This window comes from Ursus americanus, chromosome 3 (assembly GCF_024610735.1).
Source record: "Ursus americanus isolate L20-20 chromosome 3, mUrsAme1.1.p, whole genome shotgun sequence".
Lineage (NCBI taxonomy): Eukaryota > Metazoa > Chordata > Mammalia > Carnivora > Ursidae > Ursus > Ursus americanus.
In genome coordinates this window covers 70,371,938-70,397,221 of record NC_142129.1, presented here as the reverse complement: position 1 = coordinate 70,397,221, position 25,284 = coordinate 70,371,938, and the positions used below count along the sequence as shown (strand labels likewise).

General features: G+C 41.2%; 1 protein-coding gene across 7 annotated transcripts in view; it reads left to right on the top strand.

The window, feature by feature from the left end:
• Window positions 1–25,284, top strand: part of CDK14 (cyclin dependent kinase 14) — a 924,301-nt gene that overhangs the window by 659,285 nt on the left and 239,732 nt on the right. For 4 of the 7 annotated variants that reach the window (XM_087861097.1, XM_087861096.1, XM_045793297.2 and 1 more), the window contains one exon: window positions 19,060–22,529. The exons of 2 other annotated variants lie outside the window; for them this stretch is intronic. The gene's annotated coding sequence lies outside the window, so the exon portion shown is untranslated. Of the gene's footprint in view, window positions 1–7,950; window positions 8,166–19,059; window positions 22,530–25,284 lie in introns of those variants that run through there. One more of the 7 variants, XR_015724024.1, reaches the window with a different exon arrangement.

The following is a 25,284-nucleotide window of genomic DNA, read 5'->3' as shown; positions in this document are numbered from 1 at the left end:
TCACCAGAGAGACACACTTGACCATAGTCTTTCTTTCAGCAATCACGTGAATCCGAAGGTGGTTGTTTATAGTTTGTTTTTTCTTTAAATTCTGAGACAGAGAGCCTGAATTTAGATATCAAGAGTTCTGGACTTATTACTGACCCCACAGAATCTGTGCTAATTAAAACATTTTCTTTGAGGGTTAGTTCACCCTTTAAGGGAACAATATGCACATGAAATTTTACATTACTGAAGATTTAACACCCCTGAAAATAACAGAAGTACAATAGATCTGCAGGAGGAAATACCTTCAAAAACAGGCTAACGGTGAAATATTAGCTCAATTAAAGCATGAGAATAGGTCCAGGATTAAATAAAGCATTGACAGAGATCAGTTAATTTATTTAAAACAGTACATAATTATGTCTTTGTCATCACATCTCTTTAAAACTTTCTAATTCTTTTAAACATAATAATTACTCTTCGTTCTTGTAATAACTTACCCTATTTTTATTTGAAAATATACTTAAATACTGTTAAGCATTCCTCTGGTAAGCTCTTTGCCATACGCCCCAATTAAGACATCCCTCTGTTTTTCATATTGCAGTTAAGATACATGAGAATCAGTAACAGCTACTTCAATGTTGGTTTTAAACCCAAACTTTAGGGGCACGTGGGTAGCTCAGTCAGTTCAATATCTGACTCTGGATCTTGGCTCAGGTCATGATCTCAGGGTCGTGAGATCCAGCCCCGCATCGGGCTCTCTACTCAGCAGGGAGTCTGCTAGAGATTCTCCCTCTCCCCCTGTGCCCAATCGTGCGCTCGCTCTCTATCTCTCTCTCTTTCCCTAAAATAAATAAATAATTCTTTTAAAAAATAAAAATAAAAAAGTAAACCTAAACTTTAGTGAGGACAAATGTCACAGGGAATACGTGGAAATCTCTTAAGACAGATAGTCAGCAACTTCTTCCAAACATATTTGTGAAGACAGTAATGTTCCAGGATTGTCACTTAAATGTTTCTCATTTATTTAAACTCATACTCTTTATTACTGGTGGTGAACAGTATAACAAAATGGAATTGCTAAGCAATTCTTGATGGAATTGAGCAGAAGTAGTAGAGACTAGTGTTTATCTCCTCTCAAACTAAGCAACTGAAAGTAATATCCAGACCCAGAGTCCTCAATGTTAGTGGAATTCCCTAGAGTTGTATGCAGTTGTCAATTTCTTCCCCCTGGATTCTCAGTTCACCAGCTAGGAGCTAGAAGCTCGGGACCAAGGTGTATGTGTGGATATTTAGGTAAGATACAGATTAGGTAGGTAGGTAGGTAGATAGATAGATAGATAGATAGATAGATAGATAGATAGATAGACAGACAGACATAGGAAACATACCACTATCATGTTTAGAGTAAGAAATTCATAATCTCTAGTTAAAGTTTTAAATAAAAATTTCTAAATCCAAATCTTCAGTCTTGGTGCTCATCATAGAACATGGTTATAGAGAAACTAGTTGTTGGATGAAGACGTAATTCCGTTGCCTTATTTTCAGCATTGTATCATATCTCAAAATAAGGTATGACTGTGGAATAATAGAATATCATTATGTTGTTGTAATTGTTTTTTTTTTAAGATTTTATTTATTTATTTGACAGAGAGAAAGACAGAGAGAGAGGGAACACAAGCAGGGGGAGTGGGAGAGGAAGAAGCAGGCTCCCAGCAGAGGAGCCTGACATGGGACTCGATCCCAGGACCCCGGGATTATGCCCTGAGCCAAAGGCAGATGCTTGACAACTGAGCCACCCAGGCACCCCTGTGTTGTGTAATTGTTGATCACTTTAGAGATTAGAGATTGAAACCTAGTTTCCTTTCTGGAAACAAAAGGATATAATAAGAGTATGTTAAATTTAAAGGGCTCATCTTTCATTTAGTGATGACCAAAGTGCATTAAAGTATGGAGTTATTTGATTTTCTTTTTTCATACATGTGTTTTATGTCTTTGTAGCTGAAGAAGTTGAGTAATATTTGACGTTTATGATTATTTCTGTTTAGATATCTTATCTCTCTTTTCCTTAGTCATTTCAGGCCATCACTAATGCCTTGAATAGATATCATTACCAAAAGAAAAAAAATCACTAAGTAATTCAATTTGGATATACAGTGTTCAGCATGAAACATATTTTACTTCTTCCTTTTTTTTTTTCCTCAACAATTTTCTCTTAAACATAAGGATATTTAGCAAAGCTTTTAAACAGTGCTGATCAACTAAGCCAAATGCCAAACAGGTCTAGTTTTTCATTGCAATTACCAAATATGAGCATCTCTCCAAACTACAGTTATGGGGTCAGCAGTTATACAGCACATTTTGTGTGGGTGTGTTAATTACACAGTTAATAAATACATTCTCATTGAAAAGTATACAAATAACACATTACCATAGCTACTAGAACTTTAAAGTTGCCACCCCGCAGAAAATCTTGATCTCTTCTCAGGGGTAGCCACCGTTAACAGTTGGTATGTATCTTTCCAGATCCTTTTTGACATACATGATCTCTCATGCTTGTGATTTCAGAAAATACTATTGCTTGAATTTTACTTAGATTCAAATTATATTAACTTCAATTTACCCAGCCTGAGAATGATATTCATATGAGAATCCCAATTTTTTTCACCGGATACCCGGAAACTTTTCTCTTACCAGAAAGAAGAAACACAAGCAAAAATAAAACAGTCTAAGTCTTGGCAGATGTTCCCAGTACTATTATTCATTTTTTAACATAAAAGCATGCATTTTCTTATATGGCTTGTTGTATTTTTCTCATTACCTTCTCAAATTTTGTTCTGTTGCTTTTCAGAAGTGAACCTTCTTTCCCATCCCTATCATTTAAGAGCTAACTGCCATCACGATAAAGTAGAAAGAGTATGGGACTTGGAGTAGTAAAATCTGGGTACAAGTTCCAACTTTGGCACCTATTAGTCGTGAGTCCTTAAGTAAATTATGTGTATTCTCCACCCTTCATTTTCCTTATTGGAATAAAGAATGATGAAACCAACCACCTCACTAGGATTGTTTTGAAGAGTTGATACGTTGCAGTTTTTGTCTGAGGACTTATGACCCAAACTAGACCCGATAGGCGTGTATCTTTCGGAATGGGTTAGGTTTTGCTATGGCTTACCATAACACGTTTATTTCTTGCTCACACTGTATGTCCAGTATGAGTCCCTGGGGGCTCTGCTAAGAGACACAGGCTAACAGAGGCTACATCTCCACATGTCCTACCTCAGTCACCTTGGCAGGGAGAAGAGACGTGACAGGATGAATACCGGCCCTTGAAGTAGCCATGTGGATGTGCACATTTCATTGGTCTGAGCAGGCTGAGTGGCCATGCCTAACTTCCAGGGGAGATAGGGAGAGCATTCCACTGAGGGTACAGAGACAGAGGGCTGGAAAGTAGTGATTAACATACTAGTGACAGCCACAGAAATGTTAGCAAACATTAGAGATAAGGTAAAGCCATTCTTGGGAAGGGTGAAAAGTCATTCCTGTTATTTCCTTTGATCCCAGAAATATTCAAGAAAGATTTCCAAGGGAGGAAAACAAGTGTGAGGACAAAAAAATATGAGAGCCTCGTGTGTCAGGCATGGAAAGGAACACAGGTCAAGGACTTCAATAAGGAAAGAAAGTGAGGGAAGAGGTGGTGACAGAGTGAAATGCACTGGGTCTCATGTGCGACTAGAGATCAAGCCCTGTGCCTCTGGGTCTGAAGAGGGTTGCAAACTGCAGCCTGAGCGAACTCCCCCTCAGCCCCCTCTGCTCATCATCAGATGTGGTATGCCTGCCCCATGCAGATGGTTTCAGAGCCTCTTGACTCCACCTTTGTGCTCAGCTCCTGGTAATGCTTCTGCTGTCTGGTCTCACTGTTGGCATTGTGTTCTTGCTTTTGGCCTTTGTCCAGCTCCTCGCGCTTCTTTATTGTAGAGATCACCTACCGACCCAGGGTCGGCACCATACACCATGGCTGCCAGGCTTCACAAGCCACTAAAACAGTCATAGCAAGGTTTTCTATCCCTCTATTCCCTCAGAACCTCTAAAGAACATCCTGTTTTCTTGTTGCTTAAAAGTCAGGGAAGTGAACCTCCCTATTATTTAAGAGAAAGACATATCAAATGAAAAAAGTTTAGATTTCATTATGCCAAGCCTGATTTTTCCTTACATTTGCTCTGCTTCACCTTAGTTGTAGAAGGGCTCTGAGTTTGCAAGATGCTTCGGATCCCATCTCTTTATGTTTAGAATTTCTCTTAGGAATATTTGAATTGACATTCAAATGGTGTGTGTAGGAATGTGTTGAGGGGAGGGAGAATAAAGGACAAGGAAATGCAAAGCTTCAAGGAGGGGAAATGAGGAATGGCCTTGCTGCACCTGATCAGGTGCAAAACTGTATCAAAAACGTACATAAAAATGTATATATTTGATTTTGAAACTCATAGTCCCTTCTTTATTACTACTCAGGGAAAGAAATGGTATACAATTAAGTTTTATAAAAGTAAAATTATGTGGATCACGGAACAGAAGTGGTTCTTTTTTTTTTCTTTCTTAAAGATTGTATTTATTTGTTTGGCAGAGAGAGAGACAGCCAGCGAGAGAGGGAACACAGGCAGGGGGAGTGGGAGAGGAAGAAGGCTCCCAGCAGAGGAGCCTGATGGGGGGCTCGATCGCAGGGCTCTGGGATCACGCCCCGAGCCAAAGGCAGACGCTTGACGACTGAGCCACCCAGGCGCCCCTGAAGTGGTTCTGTGCAAATGCCCTTGGACACCCAAACCAGCAAGCAGATCCGCGGGATGAGCAAGGTAGAGGGACAGTTAGGTGTGGTTGCCATGGCAACCTTGTGCCGAGTGGAATAAGAGTCATCCCTGACTCCACATTTTCCTTTTCCTTCCTTAACTGGGTCCTGAGGATTTGCAGTGTTTGGGCTTTCAGTGCTACCATGCCAGGTCACAGAGAGACACCATAAACCATAAGCCTTCCTTGTCTCCTAGCAAGGAAGGAACAAGTAATTCACGTGCCTAGGATGAGCAGGGTACAAGTGGAGAGAGAGTTTAATCAAGAAGATGAAAGTGAGCAAGAGTCATCAGTATGCCGAGCTTCCAGACCAAGTTCCAAGACGTCACACTCTGAAATGACAGAACCAGGGTAAGACCACAGAAGCCAGATCAGTTGGTGAGGAGCAGAAACAGAAGACCATGAGTTGGTCTTCTGATGATAAGAACAAACACTATTATTGGTAAGGGAAACAAACTTTGTCCAGAGAATAGGAATATGAAGTATTTCTCTAACAGCTTCAGCTCTCTTAACCGTAAAGTATAAAATGCCTGCCTTTTGCAGGTGGGGACCAGAGGCACAATAAATCCTCTCTAGCATCTCAGGCCAGTTGTCTGCAACCCCCTCTGAGAGGGAAAACATAGGTGGCCATATTAGGAACAATTGCAGATTCTTAGCTGATATTACTTTTTACCTTAAAAGGAAAAATCAGAGTTCACACTGGCAAAGCTGTGAGAGGCTCTCAATAATTTTTATTTTCACAATGCTAAAATGATAAATATAGCATTTGAAACAAAGTGATAATCAATGGCATTGAGTATAATTAGTATTAATGGGTACAACGGAGTTAGTTTCCATTTATCTGTTATCCTGCACTAATTTTGGTGCATCACTGATAATGACTTTAGTAGAGAAGAAAAGGGACGGAAGAGTGAAGGATTATATGTGGGGAAGAGAGTCTTTGACTCAGCTCCTCATACTCCGAAGATCATCTGTTTAACTCCCTATTTAGCTCCCTGTGTAGGGATCCACGGCTCCCATTTATGCTTTTCTTGCTGGCAGTTGCCTTCATCAGGTAGAACGGTCCAGGTTCCATCTTTCTTGAAGGAAACAGGACACATAGACTGAATGAGATGTTTTAGTTTGTTTTGTTTGTGTTTGGTTGGTTGTATTTTTATCATCAAGGGAAGGTGTAAGAAATTATGTAAGCCTTTCCCCCTTAACAGAAGTCTCCCTAGACTGTGCCACTTGCTCAAAAGAAATTACCTTCAAGTATTTAACTTTCACAGAAGGTATTTCCTCTGCAATATACTCTAAAATTATGGCTAGATGGTGGAAATGCTCCTTGATGGTTCAATATTCTGACACTCTAATCATGAGGTCCTTGACCTGGGGTCCCTGGACCTATTAATGGAACCAACTTAGACCGTAATGAAAAAACCTCCATGTAGTTATAGAGATGTAGTTTTCTGGAGAGAATTCTTGGTGTTCATCTGGTTCTCAAGTTTGGCAGTGACTCAAAAGTTTTAAGAATTATCACAGTCCATGGGGCACCTGGGTGGCTCAGTTGGTTGAGCGTCTGACTCTTGATTTCGGCTCAGGTCATGATCTCAGGGTTGTGAGGGTGCCATGGTGGTCATGGAGCTAGTTTAAGATTCTCTCTCTGCCCCTCCCCCACCTCTCTCTCTCTCTCTCAAAAAAAGGGGGGGAGGATTACTGTGATATATGTGTAGTGCTTAGAAAGATAGCCCTCCAGGGACACCTGGGTGGTTCAGTCATTAAGCGTCTGCCTTGGGCCCAGGGTGTGATCCTGGGGTCCTGGGATTGAGCCCCGCATCGGGCTCCTCTGCTGGGAGCCTGCTTCTTCCTCTCCTGGTCCCCCTGCTGTGTTCTCTCTCTCACTGGCTGTCTTTCTCACTGTCAGATAAATAAATAAAATCTTTTAAAAAAAGAAAAGAAAAGGATAGCCCTCCAGTGACCATGATTACATACTTTTTTTAACAGAAAAATTCTTGTTGCTATTAATTGTTTTCTAGTCTCTCTAAATTATTTCTTTGCTTCATTTCACACCTTTATTCCTAGTAATTGCCCTCTACCTTGTGCCTAAAATCAACCCATTAGAATTTTTCCTAAGTACCGAGTGGGTCGCCGGGGTGGCACAGTCCGTTAAGCATCCGACTCTTGGTTTCAGCTCAGATCCTGATCTCAGGGTCATGAGATTGAGCCCCACATCAGGCTCTGAGCTCAGCTTGAAATCTGCTCCAGACTCTCTCTCTCTCTCTCCCCCCCCCTTTCTCTCTCCCCCTCCCCCCATGTGCTCTTGCTCTCTCTTTCTCAAATAATCTTTTTTAAAAAATACGAAAGTACTGAGAGAGACAAGATTTAACTTGACTGTTAATCCACGCATGAGCAGTTTTACATCCTGCTTGGACCAAGGTACTCAATAATTGATTATGAGAACTCTGGTGCTATATAATTGCTTATATAAACTCTAGCACTAAAACTCGGGAGGTCAGTAATTAGAAAACAAAAGAGCTTTTCCGTTTTAGCATCTCAGGCCCCAGCTCATTGTGTATGACATCTCACGCAGAGCCGCCGAATGGAAGAATTGCAAAAGGAACAAAACCAAAACAGCTTATTGAAGCTGATGAGGCTGGGTTTGTTTTTTCCCCACATTTGTATACTTCCTACAATGTACATTCGATTTAATTACTATGTTTAAAATGGAACTGGAGTGATTTCCCCCCATGATAACACGAAGCAACTAAGTCACTATATCTGGTTTTGTTTTGTTTTGTTTTTTCCTTCCAAATGGCCCCCAGTGTTCAAAGTCAGAACTTTTGAAAGGACTTAGCAGAGCATCATGAGACGTGATAGGTGCTTAGGGTACAATTTTAATGCCAGCAGACTGGAAAACAAACAGCATAACCCAGACAAGGCATGACTTTGTTCTTTAGCGTTTGTGTGAAGAGGAAATAAGATCTTTCTGGGATGTGCTCCGGCTCACAGGTGTGGAAGAGAAGATGTCACATTCCTGACTTAACCACATTGTGTGTGGGATTCTGGTTTGGGGGCAAGGCAGAAAGGTATTACATTGCCTCCCACAATAAGAGCTCAACTCCCTTAACTCTATTGGTGCTTTTGTTTCAGTCTGCGGCAAGTGGACCCTAAAAAAGCTCGAAGCATCGCTTAATCCCATGAGCCTGGTGTGTGCTGGCTCATGTCACTGCATTCTCCAGCTCTGCTGCCAGTGGAAGGGAGAGATTGACCCCAGCCTGCAGGCGCTGTTCTTTGCTCTGCTGCTAAACCACTGAGCTGTTGGCACTTTCATTGTTTTATACCAGGAGGAAACCAATTGTGTTGATGTGAGTGTCTTATTCATCAGACATTACAGCCTTCACATTTTTAATGAGCCGAACCTCCTCGTCCATGACGTGCCACCACAGTGAATCAAGGCAGGAGCGTAGTGATGCTGTTTTCTAATTTATTGCAGTTGCTCTTTAAAAGATTTGACAGTATTTCAGATCTCCAAACGCTGCAATTTGAAAGTCTGTCTGAGGTCATGTGCTAATCAAAAACAGTAAATCATGTTTGAGTTAGAAAAGACAGCAGAGCAGTAAAGCTAGGAGTTAGCACACATTTGTTTTTCCTTTTCCGTATAAATGCATAAGCAAATATAAAGACACACGTGACCAGACTATTTACTGAGTACCTAAAGCATCTTTCTGGTGCATGGTGATCGACATGAGGGCAGGGAAGGGGTGTCCCGTGCAGCAGAGAGTCAGGCGACACTTGCGCTTCTCGTCCTGTGAGAGTGGCAGCCCTATAGCCACCTCCTCTGTGCCACCCCACACGGGCATGTGTGAATTTGAATAGATGGATTTACTGAAAGTGCAGCTGAGAATTGGGGTGAAGAATAAGCCAATGGTCTTGAATTTAACCACCTCATTAGAGCAGAATGGGATCGACCAAGGCTTCTATTAAAAAAAAATCTTACAGAGGAAGGTCTAAAACGCAGAGTCAGGGAGAGGTGAAAAATCCCTCGGCGGCTGAGAGGAGGGCAGGTTCCAATCCCATCCTCTTTTCAACAAATCTTTACCACTCTCAGGGTTTAGCATTTGCAACACCTGGTGACACGCATTTTGAGACTGGAGCGTCAGCATGTCTTAGTTCGTGTAGTAAAGTGCCAAGCTCACTGGCTCTGTTGTTATAACAAAGTTGGAAGTACCAACTTGTCAACCCTGTTGTCTCTGTGAGGGTGACCAACTCATTCTGATTTGCCCCAGTTTTAAAACTGAGAGTTGTCCATCCTGAAACCCCCCTCAGTCCTGGCAAACTGGGACAGTTGGTCCCCCTAGCTCCTAGAGAGGTTGTGGTTCCTCTACTGGGTATTTAAACCTGGAACAGACCTCCTGCTGCCCCTATGCTGGAAGACATTGAACCAGTGACTCAAGGAGTAGAACTTAAAAAACAAAAAAACAAAAAAAAAACCCTCCATTTTTTAAAATCTGTTTTTTTCTTACCATCGTGGTCCTGTTTTTGTTAGGCACTTTCATTTAATGAGCAAATAGGTGGAAATATACTTTGAATGAGAGAAAATGCTACCTGAGCACAAAATGCTAGTATTTACTTTTCAGGACATATGTTCCATAATTCTCTCTCTCAGAACTCATCTTGGCTATTAAGATATAGTAGCTTATGGGGCACCTGGCTGGCTCAGTCGGCAGAGCATGCAATGCTTGATCTTGGGGTTGTGAGTTCAAGCCCCACATTAGGGCAGAGATTATTTAAAAATAAATTCTTTTTTAAAAAAAGATACAGTAACTTGCTATAGCAGTATAACCAGTATCAAAATACTTTAATTGTAATTTTGTGGAGATGGGTATCCAGTAACTTTACTGGTAGATTGTTTCCATGACTTAGCAATTAGTGATTTGTCCTTGGTCTTCGTTGGAAAGTTGTTCATTGGCACTTTCACATGGTGGGGCCGCTACATGGGAAGGAGTTGGTGGGAGGTGAGCTGGCTGTCCAGTGTTCACATACCCCAGTATGGCCTTTTTGGACCTTCTTGGGGAAAAAATGTGCCATGGTAAGGAATGTGTCATTCTGTGTATCAGAATGGGCCACGCCAAGAATAGATGTTTCTGCTAGAATATGATTTCCATTTTCCTCCCTGTGTTCAGCAGAATACCCCTGTAAAAATTCTATGGCTTATGGGGAAAAAAGAGCGTAAGAGGCAGATGGCTCAAAATGTAGTCACCTTGGCAACCATGTTTCAGTCTATTCAGGCCGCTGTAACAGAATACCACAGAATGGTGGCTTTATAAACAACGGAAATCTATTTCTCAGAGTTCTGGAGGCCGGAAGTCTAAGAGCAAGGCACTGGCAGATTCGTGTCTGATGAGGACCCTCTTCCTCTTCTTTCTGTGTCTTTACATGATGAAGGGGTGAAAGAGCTCTCTGGGGGTCTCTTTAGTAAGGGCACTAATCCCATTCATGTGAGTTCCACCCTCGTGATCTAGTCACCTCCCAAAGACTCCACCTGGTAATACCATCACACTGGGGATTAGGTTTCAACATAGGAATTTGGAGGGCACACAAACATTCAGTTTAGAGCACATAGCACTCACGAAAGCAGTAAAAACACTAATAAAAATACTAGCATAGCTTGCAGGTGAAAAAAGATTGATGAAGGGGTTGAGGATATAGAATTTTGGATGACAGAGCAAAATGTGCTAAGGTCTGGGAGAAGTGAACAAGAAACAGTTAATTCCAAGACAGAGCATATGGCCATACCAAGGCAAGAGGAAGCACGTAGGCAAACAGACAGCACATACAGTACTATACACCTCTTCAGCTCACACGCAGCTATCTTTATGTCTCTTGCATATGGCCCTCATGACTTGGTGGCTCAAAACTTCCACAATAGATTTAAGTCTCTCTCATGAACCAACCTGTCTTCTGGTTTATGCTGACATCTTATGTACCAGCTATTTGTAATCTCATTTCCACTACAGAAATTTGTGTTTTAGCTTTGCAGATTTCTGCAATATGAGGGTTCACGAGACAGAATGACATTGTAGGTGATGATATTATATTGAATTCAAACCCCTTAGCATGGAAACTTCTTCTGCTTCAACATTTTGGACGATAATACTAGACAAGTTTTAATTTGAAAGAAAAAAAATCCACCCAAAATGAAGTCTCAGATCTCCTCTCAGATCTTTTAATTAAAGTCAGACATGAGCCCTCATGTTTCTCTGACTGCTAAATACTTAGAAGTGGTTTTATGATATTTGTGTGTGTTCGTTTTAAGTTGTAAAAAATTCACACACTGCTAGGTTACATAGCTTTGTATTTGGTTTATTTAAATATAGTTTAGTAGGACTGTAATATATAAGGAAGGTTAAAGAGTCAGAATCCTGTTTAATTAACTGATCCCAGTTGGCAGCCAGTCAGTTATAAAGGTATGCTGAGCAAATAAAGCTTCAAATATAAAATCCTTGAAAAGAATAAGCCACAATTTGGTAAAGGCTTTGCTGTTCTTAACTGTGTCATTGAAACTATTTCAGTGAGCTATTTCAAACCTCACAGTGTATGTATGTGTGTATGCGTATATGATTATATATATATGATTTTATGTACATATTCTCTGTGTGTGTATGTAAAAAATGGCCTGTGTCTTGGATGTTCTTAGAAGACCTAGATCAGTACTTTCCTTGTCTCTCTGCACTTCTCTTGGCCTTCACCGAGACAGGACATACTCTCAGACTTGCCATCCACATGGGTCTAAAATGTGACTAGTCTTTTACATAAATCTGATTTAATAAACAGTCACACCATGAAAATACAGTGTTCTTTTCAATTACCACTAATTATATATCATACAATGCCTGGTCTTTAATGAGGATTTCAAGAAATGTTCACTGATAATGATGATGATTGAAATGATATGTTAAGTCTGTTTCCTTGTGTGAGAAATGCTTTGTTTTGAAATGTTAGACTTATAGCTTTGCCGAAAAAATTTTAATTAAAATCTTCACTTTGGCATGAAGCTTAAAATGTGCAAAGTCACTGCAATTAGTGCTTTGTGCATCCATATGGATGTTACCAAACGGCTTTCAACTTAAAGGATTCGAGCTATTTTGAATGATGGACCTTCTGTTAAGCTTAAAACAAAGCCTGTCTATCCCTGCATTCATTTTAATTAATATTCTCTTGCTGGTCTCAAAGATGTGTTCTCTTCTGGGGAGCTGGGGGGGCGGTGAGGAAGAAACATGATTATCATAAGTCAGAAATAAGTTACAGAAGTAGGTTTGTCTAGTTTTCTACTTCCTTCAAGAAGCTTCAATGTAACGTCAGAATAGCTGGAAAACACTGATTTCAGATGTTCTGAAAGAAAACCTATATTTCTAGCCAAATCATAACATAACTCACTTTAACAAAACGGATTTTTTGAAATCAGTATAAAGATTAAAACTTATCATTTTGAGTCCAACATTTATATAAAATCTACAGTATAAAATCTGAGTATATGTGTTCTAGATAAACAAATGAGTGTGTATGCCATATATGTTTGTACTTGTATTTATTCGTATTTTTACTTCTGAGAGATCTGTACTTGCTTAGTTGCTTTAGGGTTTAGCAAGCATATTTCTGGAGTTAATTTTCTATAAGTAGTGAATGCTGCTTGAAGATGAATTAAATACAAAGGTTAATTTCATTGTTTTTCTAAGTACTTTAAGCAATATCAAACTCAAAATGGCACTGCCGGGTAGTTTTTTTGTTTTTTTGTTTTTTTCCTGGATATTTTCCATGTGAAATCTTATTAATATGGTACTTGGGGAGGGGAAGCTTTCTGGACTTTGTTCTCCACAAAACCAGAATAAATTCTATAGACCGTTGTATGTGTTAGTTAAGGCCCTGATTTTCTAACTGTTCTCAAACATCTCTCCTCAAGCCACTTTCCATATACCTTGAGAAAGCTGTTCACTCTGATGGCCACCGGAATCCTTTGACTTTGCCTATTTAGGCCAATTTTGAATTCTGGTTTAAAAGCGGACAGCTAAAATGATCCAAAAATATTTTCACTGAATTCTTAAGAATAGGATAAATGTGAAAATTACAAAGCAGAATTGTAATTTACCGAACATGTGGGTAAAATAATCCATCTAATGTGTGACTAGAAAGGCATAAAATCAGTAAGTCCACTCTAGAACACCACCATCGCAGGTCCTGGTGTTTTTTTTTGTTTGTTTGTTTGTTTTTCTTTTATTCCAGCATGATGGAAATTCTTTCCCCACAGCCACTAGATTTGGCACAAAGGTAACCTAACTTTTCCTTATTGACTGAATGTTTAATTTTTATTCCCCCTTTTCTTTAAAGCACGTCATTAATTACATATCTGTCTTTAACTGACTCCTTATTTATCAGCGGTTTGGATTCTACATTTGAAAAGAAGATTGGAATTGGTTTTATTTTAGATAGGAAACAGATAAAAGCTAAACTTGGTCAAATGCTATCCATTGTTTTTCTCGAAGATAACTTCATTATTTTATAATTCGTATACTGTCTTTGCTATTGTGAGGCAGCTTTCTCTCTGTCAGATTTTAATAATTCTTCCCTCTCTGTTAGGCATCTTAACAAAGAGTCTCTCAAACAGAAATGAGCGGATTACCCTACAGCCTCACATACATCCTGGTGAATATCCTGTTCACAATTTAGACGATGAAAGGAAAACCTACAGTTGTTTTAATTTGGAACCAAAATAATCACTTCTCTCCAGTGAGGCTTAGAGGGGAAGAAAAATGGGCCAGAGTCTTCCTGTTGGGGGGAAAAAAAAAAAAAAGAATACTTTGCAGAGAGGCAATGCAGCAGGGGAAAAAATAAAACAATAAAACAAACACAAAACCTTAGAGTGGGTAAATAGGCTAGTGAAAGAAGGCCATCTGATCGCACTGGCAGCACCCTGAGCTGGGGTCCTCAGCTGTATGGTCCCGCCAGCGTGTAAACTGCATGTGTGTATGTAGGGCTATGTGTGTGTGTGTATGTACACACAGAGATTTAATGGGGAGCACAGAGGGAATTAGAAAGAGCCTGGCCCGTTTTTAATTTGGGTGTGTTTGCTTGCATTTAGCACTTAAGGGCTTCTACATTCAGTTTGCTCAAAAGAGTGATGAAGCACTCCTTGCTTATGCCTCAAATCAGAAATGCATGAAGTGCAGCTGCAGAGATAATACATTTTCCCCAAAGGCTTTGGCTGAGCAAATTAGGTGTCAATGGGGTGCCTGCGCAGGCAGTACTCTCTCTAATTAGTCTCTTGAGCCTAGTTGGTGGCGGGTATGAGATGATCTAATCAATTGGTCTGTGTCTGATGGTTCGTGTAAAAATCCTACCAGGCAGACTCTCTCCCACAGGTCACCCACCTGCACAGCGGGACTGCTCATTTTCATTTTTCATCTCCTCCATCACATGATGCTGACAGTTGGTTTTAAGAAAATTGAATCCAAAAAATATCTAGTTCAGAGGGCACATGGGTCAGAACAAAGTTGCATTATGGGTACCAGCGATCCAATTAATTAATATTTATAGCTGAGAAGCTCTATGTAGATATTTCTGAATAAGGATTTTATCAATAAAATCCAATTTCTTGTTTAAAACATTCATTTCTAGGGATGGAACACTGTAAAAGCAGAAAGCAAAATAAAAATGGCATCCATTAATCTGATGATACATATACCTATGAGTTGAGGTGCACTTGAGCTTATGGTCATATTCACTGTTCATTTGTATTGTATATGTGGTCTATTTTAATAATCAGTTAAATGGAAGGGAAGGATATATATTGCTATTATATTTTGCTTCCCTGGGAATGTTGTACCCTCACTCCTCCTGCCCACCTCCCCACACATCAAACATATGATTACATTTAGATCTTAAAGAATTTTTCTAGCAGTAAATTGACCTACCTTATATATAGTCCTTGAAAATTGAAACTAAGGCTGCTGCTGCCCAAGGAGGGAGAAGGGGCATCCCGTGCTGCTGATAGACAGTGTTAGGCAGGGTACCTGGCACAATTTGGGCCATAGAGTCATCTCACATAGATGGGAAAGAGGCTCTACCTCTCATTGGCACCTCCCTTCTTTTTTATTCCTGGCTCCTTCCATTAAATGTCTGAGCCCAAACCTAAGTAAGGACTTATCCATAATCACTGTGTTCACCATTTATTATCCAATTACTATTATTATGCATTATCCTTTATTATCCAATTCTGCTTATGCCTTGGGTTAGGGACATGCTACTCTAGACATGACACTTAAAGGATCAGGACAAAGGCAAAGACAAACACCATCAATGGCTAAAAAAATGTTTAAATTAACCCAACAGGATAGTAACATGCCACAGATTATGGTGACAACATCATTTATTATTACATCAAATCAGATACCCTGAAGATCACATCATTCAAATAGAATGTCATGAGGTTAAAAAAAAAAAAAAAAAAAAAAAAAAAAACTTGGCCCACAGGAAGGTGCTAATTCTACCTGCCTTTCTTGGCTGATGGTCTCTCTGTGGATGGCCGGCTCTGTCCCCAGCGCTGTGCTCTTTCAGCAAGAGCACAGGCATAGCATTTGCCCTCCATCCAGGTGCCATGAGGGAACCCTAGTTCTAAAAATATACTCCACTCCCAGATTTCCAGATTCCACCTTCTCCCTTCTTATTCATTCAGCAGTGGTTTCCTGAGTATCTGAAGAGGGGCTCGGCTCTGCTCTAGGGACACAATAGTCAAGAAAACCAAGCTTCATCAGGAACATAATGATGCCACCTACCTCCTTACTTGCTCCCTCACAAGAAATGTCCCTGCATGGGAGGGACATTTGAAGTCACTCGTTCAGGAGGTCAGCCTGGGCAGGTCTGCATTCTGTGGATTAAAGTGGTAGAATGGAGGTGAGCCAGGCAGTGACTTACAGTCGGCCCTTGAACAACACGGGTTTGAATGACCCACGTCTGTACTTACATGCTGGGTTTTTTTGATAAATAAAGAAGAGTACTGTAAATGTATTTTCTCTTATGATTTTCTTAATAACGTTTTCTGTGGTCTAGCTGACTGTATTGTAGGAATACAGTACAGAATACATATATGAAATATGTACTAACCAGCTGTTCATGCTACCAGTTAATCTTCCAGTCAATGGTAGGCAATTAGTAGTTAAGTTTTGGGGGAGTCAGAAGTTCTATGCAAATTTTCAGCTGTGCAAGGGGCCAGTGCCCCAATCCCTATATTGTTCACGGGTCACCTGTATGTCATTTCTGTGTGGTGATAGGAACTCCATGCCTAGGTGAGCACATGTCAGGACAAACCCACAGCTCTCCCACTTGTCCAGGGTGGGCAGGCTTCCTGGAGGAGCTGAAATCCCATGTTTCAGGAACATGGAAGAGAAAGAGCATTTTTTTCATCTGCTTAATAAAATTGTCAAGTTTGGTAGCAGGCTTGGGGACTAGCTGAAGATGCCTGTGGACAGGTGTGTTTGAAATGTGGTGGGGGCGAGTGCTGTCTGTCTTTCATGCCACGGGCCTCAGGAAAGACATCAGTGCAGAAGTCAGAATGCGTGATTACGCAGAAGCAACAGGTAGAGCACAGGATGGATTTACTTCATGTCCCTGGAAGAACGGGGGCTAAGGCGGTTGGTCTCCTCTAGTTGTTTTTGCGAGAGTGGTCGAGGTTTGAGCAGGGCGTATCTGGGCAGCCTGGCAGGAGTGAGGGCTGGCCAAGTGAGCCACAAGCACCAAGTATTTGAGATGCTATCTGAGGAGTTTGGACTTAGTGATAACAAAGGGCTTCCACCTAGGCTTCTCCCTCCACTCCCAGATCTCTCCTAGAAACTTAAGGTTGGGGCTTTTGTTTACATTTGTCTCAGTCACTGAGGACAGAGAACTCTTAAGAATGGAATGTTACCTCTGTTTCATACCACATACAAAAATTAACTCAAAATGGACTGAAGATCTAAATGTAAGGATTAAAACTATAAAACTCTTAGAAGAAAACGTAAATCTTCATAACCTTAAATTTGACAATGGATTTTTAGATATGACACCAAAACTATAAGCAACAAAAGAAAAAAAATGAATAAATTGGACTTCACCCTAATTAAATTTTTTTGTGCATCAAAGAATATTATCAACAGAGTGAAACGACAGTCCACAAAATGGGAGTAAATATTTGCAAATCAAGGGACTGATATCCAAAATATATGAGAAGTCCTACAACTCAACAACAAAAAGACCAACAACCCAATTTAAAAACGGGCAAAGGACTTAGAATGCGTAGTTCTCCAAAGAAGATATACAGATGGCCAACGAGCACCTGAAAAGGCGCTCAACCTAACTAATCATTAGGTAAATGCAAATCAAACCCACAATGAGATACCAGTTCACCCCACTAGGATGTCTATAATCAAAAGAAAAAACTATCAAAAAAATTAAAACCAGAAAATAGCAAATAGTGGCAAGGGTGTTGTGGAGAAATTGGAACCTTTGTATATCACCGTAGTAATGGTGCAGCCATTGTGGAAAATAGTTTGCCAGTTCTCCAAAAGTCAGACATAAAATTGCCATATGACCCAACAATTCCACTCCTAGGTATTTACCCAAAAGAATTGAAAACAGGTATTTAAATACTTGCACATGAATGTTCATAGCAGCACTATTCGTAATAGCAAAAAGGTGAAAACAATCCAGATACACATCAACTCATGAATGGGTAAACAAAACGTGGTATATCCATACAGTGGAATATGGTTGAAGTACTGATACCTCAACATGAATGAACATTATGCTAAGTGAAAAAAGTCAGACACAACAGGTCACACATACTGTGTGATTCTGTTTGTATGAAATATCCAGAATAGATAAATACATAGAGACAGAAGGCAGATTGGTAGTTGCCGGGGCTGTGGCGAGAGGAGAAAGGGAGTGACTGCTTCAAGGATATACGGTCTTCTCTGGGGGTAACAAAAATGTTTTGGAACTAGACAGAGGGGATGTTTGGATAATATTGTGAATATACTAAATGGCACTAAAATATGCTTTAAAATGGTTAATTTTAGGTTCTATGAATTTCACCTCAATAAAAAAGAAAGGATGAAAGGTTAATCTTCCAAAAAATCATCCTATTAAGCAGAGGAAATGAGTTAAGAGTAGGGAGGATGCTGTTCTTAACAGTAAGGCTGGAACTTGCTGCTTTCTTGGTCAAGGTCGCACCACGCAGGCAGTGAAGTTCTTGGCACGACACCCTGTGTGACCAGCAATGGGACAGCTGTGTCTCAGCGAAAGGCCAAGGTTCCTTCTCTGCTTGGGAAGATGACAGTATAGTACTGTAGATGGCGACAAGCAGGCCTAACCAGGCCTCAGTGACCTTGAGCTTTAAATGAAAATGAGGAGTTGATTCTGGGACTCAGTGGAGCTGGAGTCTGGGCTGTGCGACTTGATCGTAGGAGTGTTTCTTTTCGTCCTTCCTGGCAAGACGTTACTTTCCCATCCTAGGGACTCAGTGAAAAATGCTTTAGGACCAAAAAGAAATGTGGAGAGGAAGAGAGTGAACATTCTTTCTTCTTGAACCACTCACATGGAAGTAGTTACCAAGTTTAAGCAGGCGGCACTGGAAATGCACAAGCGTATGCAGGATGTTGGGAAGGAGCTGGCAATTCAGGTCATGCTGGCCAATTTTCATTCTGCTGAAACTAGGTCTGATAATAGGCAACCAAGGAATTATATACAGCTGGGGTTTTTTTTTAAGCATATATGTGATCCATTTTTCTATTTCATGTCCATAAAAATGAACACGAGGATATGTCCTTTTAATGGTCTGTATGATGCTACAGGCACTTAATTAAGACCAGTATTACTACTAATGATGTGGGGAAGGGAATTTGCTGAATTTCTTTTTCTCTAAATAATCCAAGAAGAGGTTAGACCATTTAAATGCACGGAGTTAAATTATTTTAAGGGGAGAAAATGGAGTCAGAACATTTGTTTATCATATCGTGAGAACTGTTCTGGTGAAGGAGACCACTCTGCCTCTGATACGTGTGCTCGGGGTGGCTGCCGAGAAAATGGATAGACTCACTTTTGGCCTCACCAATTTTGATGTCTCGTGTAATTTAGAAAAAATGAATGATGTAAGTTTTTTTTTGTTTTTTTTTTCTGTTTTTGTTTTTTTTTTTTTTTACATATAGCAATTTTCTCTTTTCCTCCTTCCAGGATTAAGTTGTCATCATTCTGGGAAGAAAAAAAAAACAATAATGAAGTGGCCAATAATACGAAGGGAATCACGGATCAGTTTCCTTCCCCTCCCTGTGGTGGATTTCACTTACAAGAAAATTGAAGCTGGCAAGACCTTGTTTTCTCTGCAATTTATTTAAAACCTTGCACGCATTTGGATACCTTGTGATTTCCAAGAACTATGTGAAGATTAAGCTTTGCTTACTGATACATGGCATGTATTCTTTTCAGTCTTTTGTGTTTGATTTTGTTTGATTTCCCTCTGCAGCACAGCGTCTCTGTAAAGGTTTTTATGCTTTCACCAGCCATGTCTTAAATACATTAAGACAACACATTTGGTGTTCACACTTCTTCAGTAATGTCTGTACTTGAAAGCCACATAGTGGCATAAAACAATGTGTGTTTTCTTTGAGAGCAGTGCACATTTTGCAACCACTAGGAAGGAAATTTTTTAGCTAAAGCCAACCCCTGTTCTCAGGCTGACTTGACAACTTGGTCCCTGGCTGTGGGGCCCCTCTTGTCGCTTACCTTTTGAGGACATTTGCAAATGTGGTTTTTTTCTTGGAAATAACTGCACATGTATATAGGATATCGGAATCTGCTTAGCATTTTCAAGCCACATAGCATGACTGTTTTCCAAGTAGGTTGGAAGTAAAGAAACAAATATCAAGCATTAAGAACAAAGACAGGAATAAATTGCTTACTTTTCAACCTCTGGAAATTGAGGTGACCTTTTACATGTTTTCTGGGTCTTGTCAACATCTTATATTTTCCATCCACTCTGTTATGCTTCAGGAGCATTTGTAAATGGAGGAGAAAAGAATGAGGAACAGAATGCTTAAAACTTGGGTTCAAAAGAATTGTATCTGCTGGATGAGCCCCGAAAGCCATCTTGGCTAGTTAACATTTAAAAAAGCAAATCACAAAGTTATCCAGAGTTAAAAATGTGCTCAATTACACCAAAGCACCTTTAAATTAACACTTTTTAAAACATTCCAAGCTGATCGGAAGACATCATTGGGGACCTTAACTTTAACCGGTGTCCTGGAAAAACTGTCCGAACGCAGGTTGTAGAAACAGTGCAGGAGTCTTGCTTTCAAGATGGCAAGGGAAAAAGAAAGGCCCAGCTTCCCTTATTAAGAAAATAAGGGACCTCAAAGGATGAAGGCGCGTCTGTGACAAGGAGGGAAAAGTGGACTGGGCACGCACGGTGCTTTGATGGGGAGGGCAAGCTGCCTGATGCAGGCCTTCTCCCAGTGGGGCCGGCCTCGCTGCACAACCCCAAATAATACTGAGGCCAAAGGGGCAGTTAGGGAACTTCATCTAAAGCATGAAACCTAGCCCCTCAGAACACCAATTCCTATGGAAATACTTTCCACGTATGTTGTTTTACATTTTCCTCTTGGTCAGAAAGGAGAGACTGAGAACTTGAAATGCATTGCACTTTTTTAGGATCAAGACTAGGAATTATGAGCCAGTTCGACAACGGCATTCCCTGAGAGTCACAGGAGGGAAAAGCTTCTCTATACTCAAAGCCAGTATTCCTAGGAAATTGGACCCAGAACTTCTCTAAGCATTAGAAGGGTACCCTTCCCTGGAGTGGGGCATGAATAAATATGTCAATGTCACAATCCATCATATTCAGAAGTAGAATTCATTGAAAGCTCCTAGGTGCAAAGCAAAGAATTATTTACTAATTGATTTTAAAGAGAGAAAAAGTTACCCAAGGCTAGAATGTTTACTGTTTGCTACCTAGAAGTCTTTCCCATTCTTCTCTCGGACATTCCAACCCATTGGAAATCTTTAGCGGTATTTTAATGTGTGCTTAAATTAAGATTCCTTAACATAAATACGGAGAGAAAATGTTACATGCAATCAAGAAAGCCTTGCCTGTGATTGGTTTTGAATTATTTATTTGGGGGAGAGGCATAACTTTTGTATTTTACTAACTTTAAACCAAGAGCAGCTGATGATTAAATCTTGCTATTTAATAAGCTTTCTAAGTTGAACATTTGAAAATATTTAATATTAAGAGACTTCGATTAGGAATGTTGGCGTCATTCAGAGATCTATGTCCCTGTCATAGGCAGCTTCTCTCGGGGAAGGAAACATAATGCTACTCAATGTGGAAGGAAATCTGTGTTTTACACAGCTGTGTCTCAGAAGGTCTCATTTAGGAGGTTTGTAGCTCCCTATTCTTGTCACCAGTACAGGAAATCCAAAGTTTGGTTCGTCTCTCTCCCCTCTCCTCTCCTATTGGCAACCTGTCCTCCCACCTCCTCTCTCTCCGCCCCCTCCCACGGAGGGCAGCTGTGAAAATCATTACAGAATGTGTTCATTAGCAGATTTATTATTCTATTGAGGAAGCACTGGAATGTTTTGTGAGATTATTTTTATACGAAGGACTAGCCTGAATTCATACAGCTGGAATATTAGGAACTCATTAGCACGGTGGTGATATCAATGCAACATCAGTGCACACACAGTATTCTGAAAGAAAATTTGGGACATTTCCCTTTTCTTAAGGAACAGTTTGGTTGACTTAAAGATGCAGGATACATAAGACACAAAAAAATGTTTTGCAGTGCTCAAGGGAAAAACGAAAACAACATGGGACATAAGGCGGGGGTGGCTTTCCATCCACTGATAAATGGGTGAAAAGCTATTTCTACCTCCCAAGAGTAGTAAGAAAAGTTTCCAGGGGAGCCTCTAGGTTTGAAGAGAAAGCAAGACGTCTTGGTATCTTTCCCTCAGTGTGTACATGACAACCAGTGTAATTAATACCCTAGGTTATGTGTCTATATAAGATACTCATCTGTGAATAGTACTTACTGGTTTTGTAATCTTTGTTACATAAGAGGATGTTTAGGCTGTACATACTGGGATAGATTATTCTCTGCCCCCGATACATAGGAATATGCTGCATAATTGCACATAACTTCTATCTCTCTTACTGGCTTGTAGGCAGAAGAAACCACATATGTTACTGCCTTGCAATTTTCTCATATACCAAAAACAACAACAAAAGTCTCAAGTAAAATAAGCAATCTCCTATTTTCACTCCCCTTTCTACAGCAGCATTTCTTAGAGGCACATACAAAATCTACATTCTCTACTTGGGAGTGGATTTTTTAAATTTGTCTTTTCTTTTCTTTTTCTTGTTTTCTTTTTTTGTTGTTTTTTGTTTTTGGGGTTTTTGGGGGGTTTTTTGTATGATACACTGAGATGTGTACTTTCTAGCAGAGGGTCGGTACCTAAGAAATGTGTTAGCATCATTCAGAAAACTATTATACTCCAAAATGAAACATAGTAAGGAGAATGGAAAAATATGTTGCATATTTGTTACCAAGTGTAATTTGTCTGTATTATGAAAGGTGTAATGGTTTGTCAGCTGTCACTGTTGTTTTCTTGTAACATGATATGGAATAAAGTATAGCAGAATCTCTGTACATTTTCTTGCTACATCTTCTTGGTGCCATATAACACCATATAGTGTCAAAGAAACATTGTCTTAAAAACTCTTAGACATAGTCATTTTTAGAGTGAAATAAGAAAGCAAACAGGTAAGACTCTTGGGAGTCTGGGGGAAGGAGTGAGTTAGCAGGAATGTTCCAGGAGTCTGCTAACCCCCCGCCCCCCTTTTTTTTTAAGATTTTATTTTTTAAGTAATCCCTTCTCCCAACATGGGCCTAGAACCTACAACCCCGAGATCAAGAGTTGTATGCTCTACCCACTGAGCCAGCCAGGCGTCCCAAGCCCTCCCTTTTTTGATATACTTTATCAGACTTGGGTAAAGGGGTAGAGGCTACATAGAACAAGTCTGTGAGCTGCAGGATCTTTGCAATTCCACCAGCTCCTTAATGACGTCCACCACATGTTCCGTGCATCTGAACCGATCTGGTTTTATTTAATGACAATCCTATTTATCTTTTATTGTCTCTTTCTTAATTATTGTGTACATATTCTAAGATGAGGTGAGTAGGTTACCCTCCACTGAATACAAATCAAAGCTTCAGCGCGCCCACGTGCTGCCAGAAGCACCCTTCCCTGAGCTGAGCACACTTCCCGGAACACTGCCTAGTGGGTGCCTGCACCTGAGTGCGGAGGGCGCTGTTGGCAGCCTGCGCTCCGATCGACAGTGCCACCACGGGAAGCCGGTCACATTTCTGGCATCACATCCTCCTCCTGGTCGGATCTCTCAGCTTCACAACTGCAAACAAATCCCCCATGATTTCATAAATTCCTAATAGTGTTTGTGCCAGATACAGTTATCAGTTTATATGCAATTTGGTGATTTTAAAATACTTACTCTTGAAGGGGCGCCTGGGTGGCTCAGTCGGTTGAGTGTCCAACTGTGATTTCGGCTCAGGTCATGATCTCAGGGTCCTGAGATGGAGCCCAGTGTCAGGCTCTGCGCTCAGCGGGGAGTCTGCTTGAAATCCTCCCTCTCCATCTCCCTCTGCCCCCCGCCCCCCATGAGCTTTCTCATGCTCTCTCTCAAACACATAAATAAATCTTTTGAAAAAAATGCTTACCCTTGAAGGCAAAAATCGCCGTTCAGGTCTTATGTTAGGATGACTCAGGACCTCTGGCTTTCCCCTGGGAAGACCCCCACTCACCAGCAGCAGCCACCTCTGTTATCCTTTCCTTGCTCCTCTCCCACAGTTGAGTTCGTGAGCCCTTCACAAGCTTAACATTGTCACAAATGTCAGAGTTTGTAAGCCTTTCTCAAACTGAACATTCTCACAAAACCAAATATAAGTGTTCTCGGCCGATGCATATCCCATTCCAGAAAGGCCCGTGAGAGCCACCAAATCATCAGCTCCCCAGCGGCCCCTGCTGTTTCCCTGTAGCGGCAAGTCATCTGCGCCTGTGCGTAGTCACGTGGTCCCGTCACCGCCAGTGGACTCCGGGACAGGAGTCTGTGTCAAGACGGACTTCGTGGCACCCAAAGCAGAGGTAATGAGATAAGAGGCAAATTTCTCAGTTCGATGGGAGCCAGGAATCACCCTGGAAACTGATTAGAATTAGAGAAGTGTCAAAACAGGAACTGGTTTCTGGGAGTTGTTTCAAGGCCCCGGAACGTGGGCTGGCGTCCTTCCGACGGCTGCGGTAGCGCGGGCGGCTGGCTTTCAGGTCACTTCCGCAGGCCTCCGCGGTGGGCTCACATTTTAGAGCCTCCCCGTGCGATTTAATCCTATGAGCTCTTAATGAAAGAAAGAAGAAGGAAGAGGGCTGGTATCTACAAGAGGCCAAAGAATTAGCTTTGAGGAATATTTTTAACTTTTTGAATGTGGCCGTGGAGATGATAGTCCTCTCGCAGCGCCGTAATTGCCCAGCGTCCGCTTCTTTTTCAGCAGAGGTTGGAGGATGTGGTGTGTGCTGGCTGAGACAAGCAGTGAGAGTCAGGAGGGCGGCACTCCTAGAGTCGCTGTTGGCCCCCAGAATAAAGAGAAAGCAGAGGGGAAGGTGTTGGAGCAACCCTGTGCCACTAGGTTAACACATACAGTTGCTGAATAATGGCGGGCATTGTCAATCTCCGCAATGAGAACCCCAGAGCGGCCCAGCAGCCTGCTGCTACCAGTGGGTGGTGGCGTTATGGGCATTAGCTTTGAGAAGCTTATACAGCAGAGGGGGCTAGGATAAAGGACACAAATCAGGGGAAAACTGACAAGATTAAAAAAAATCCAAGGCCTCGTATTTACTGTTCATCCCCCATGCTCTCGGTGTACTATATTGTCTGCGTCAAGTCCTGCTGAGAGAGAGCCAGGCACAATAATAGCTCGGAGCAGACTTGCAGCCCCAGAGCCAGCCTCTGCCAATGGTGCTGACTGTGCTGGTGGAGAATGGGCTTCTGATAGAGTTGTCTTTTTTCTCCTTCCCTGTGAGACCACCAATAATTATGGAGGGCACGCTGCAAAGATGGGGTAAGGGTTGCTCCTGGAGTGCATCCTGAGAAGTGACCCAGCAGGGGTCCCCGCGAAGGTGTCTGCCACCGTAGTCCAAGGTGGGCCTGTCTGACAGAGGCGCACAATGCTGGCCTCGCCCAGGGACACGTGTTTGAACCAGCAGTTCAAGGATTTCGTGAAGTAGAAATGAAACTTGCTTTATACCTCATACCACAGTGTGAAACAATGATCCCTTTCCCTCGCTCCTCCTTCAGCCAAATCAGGTAACTGGGGACCTTGTGTCTTCAGAGAAAGG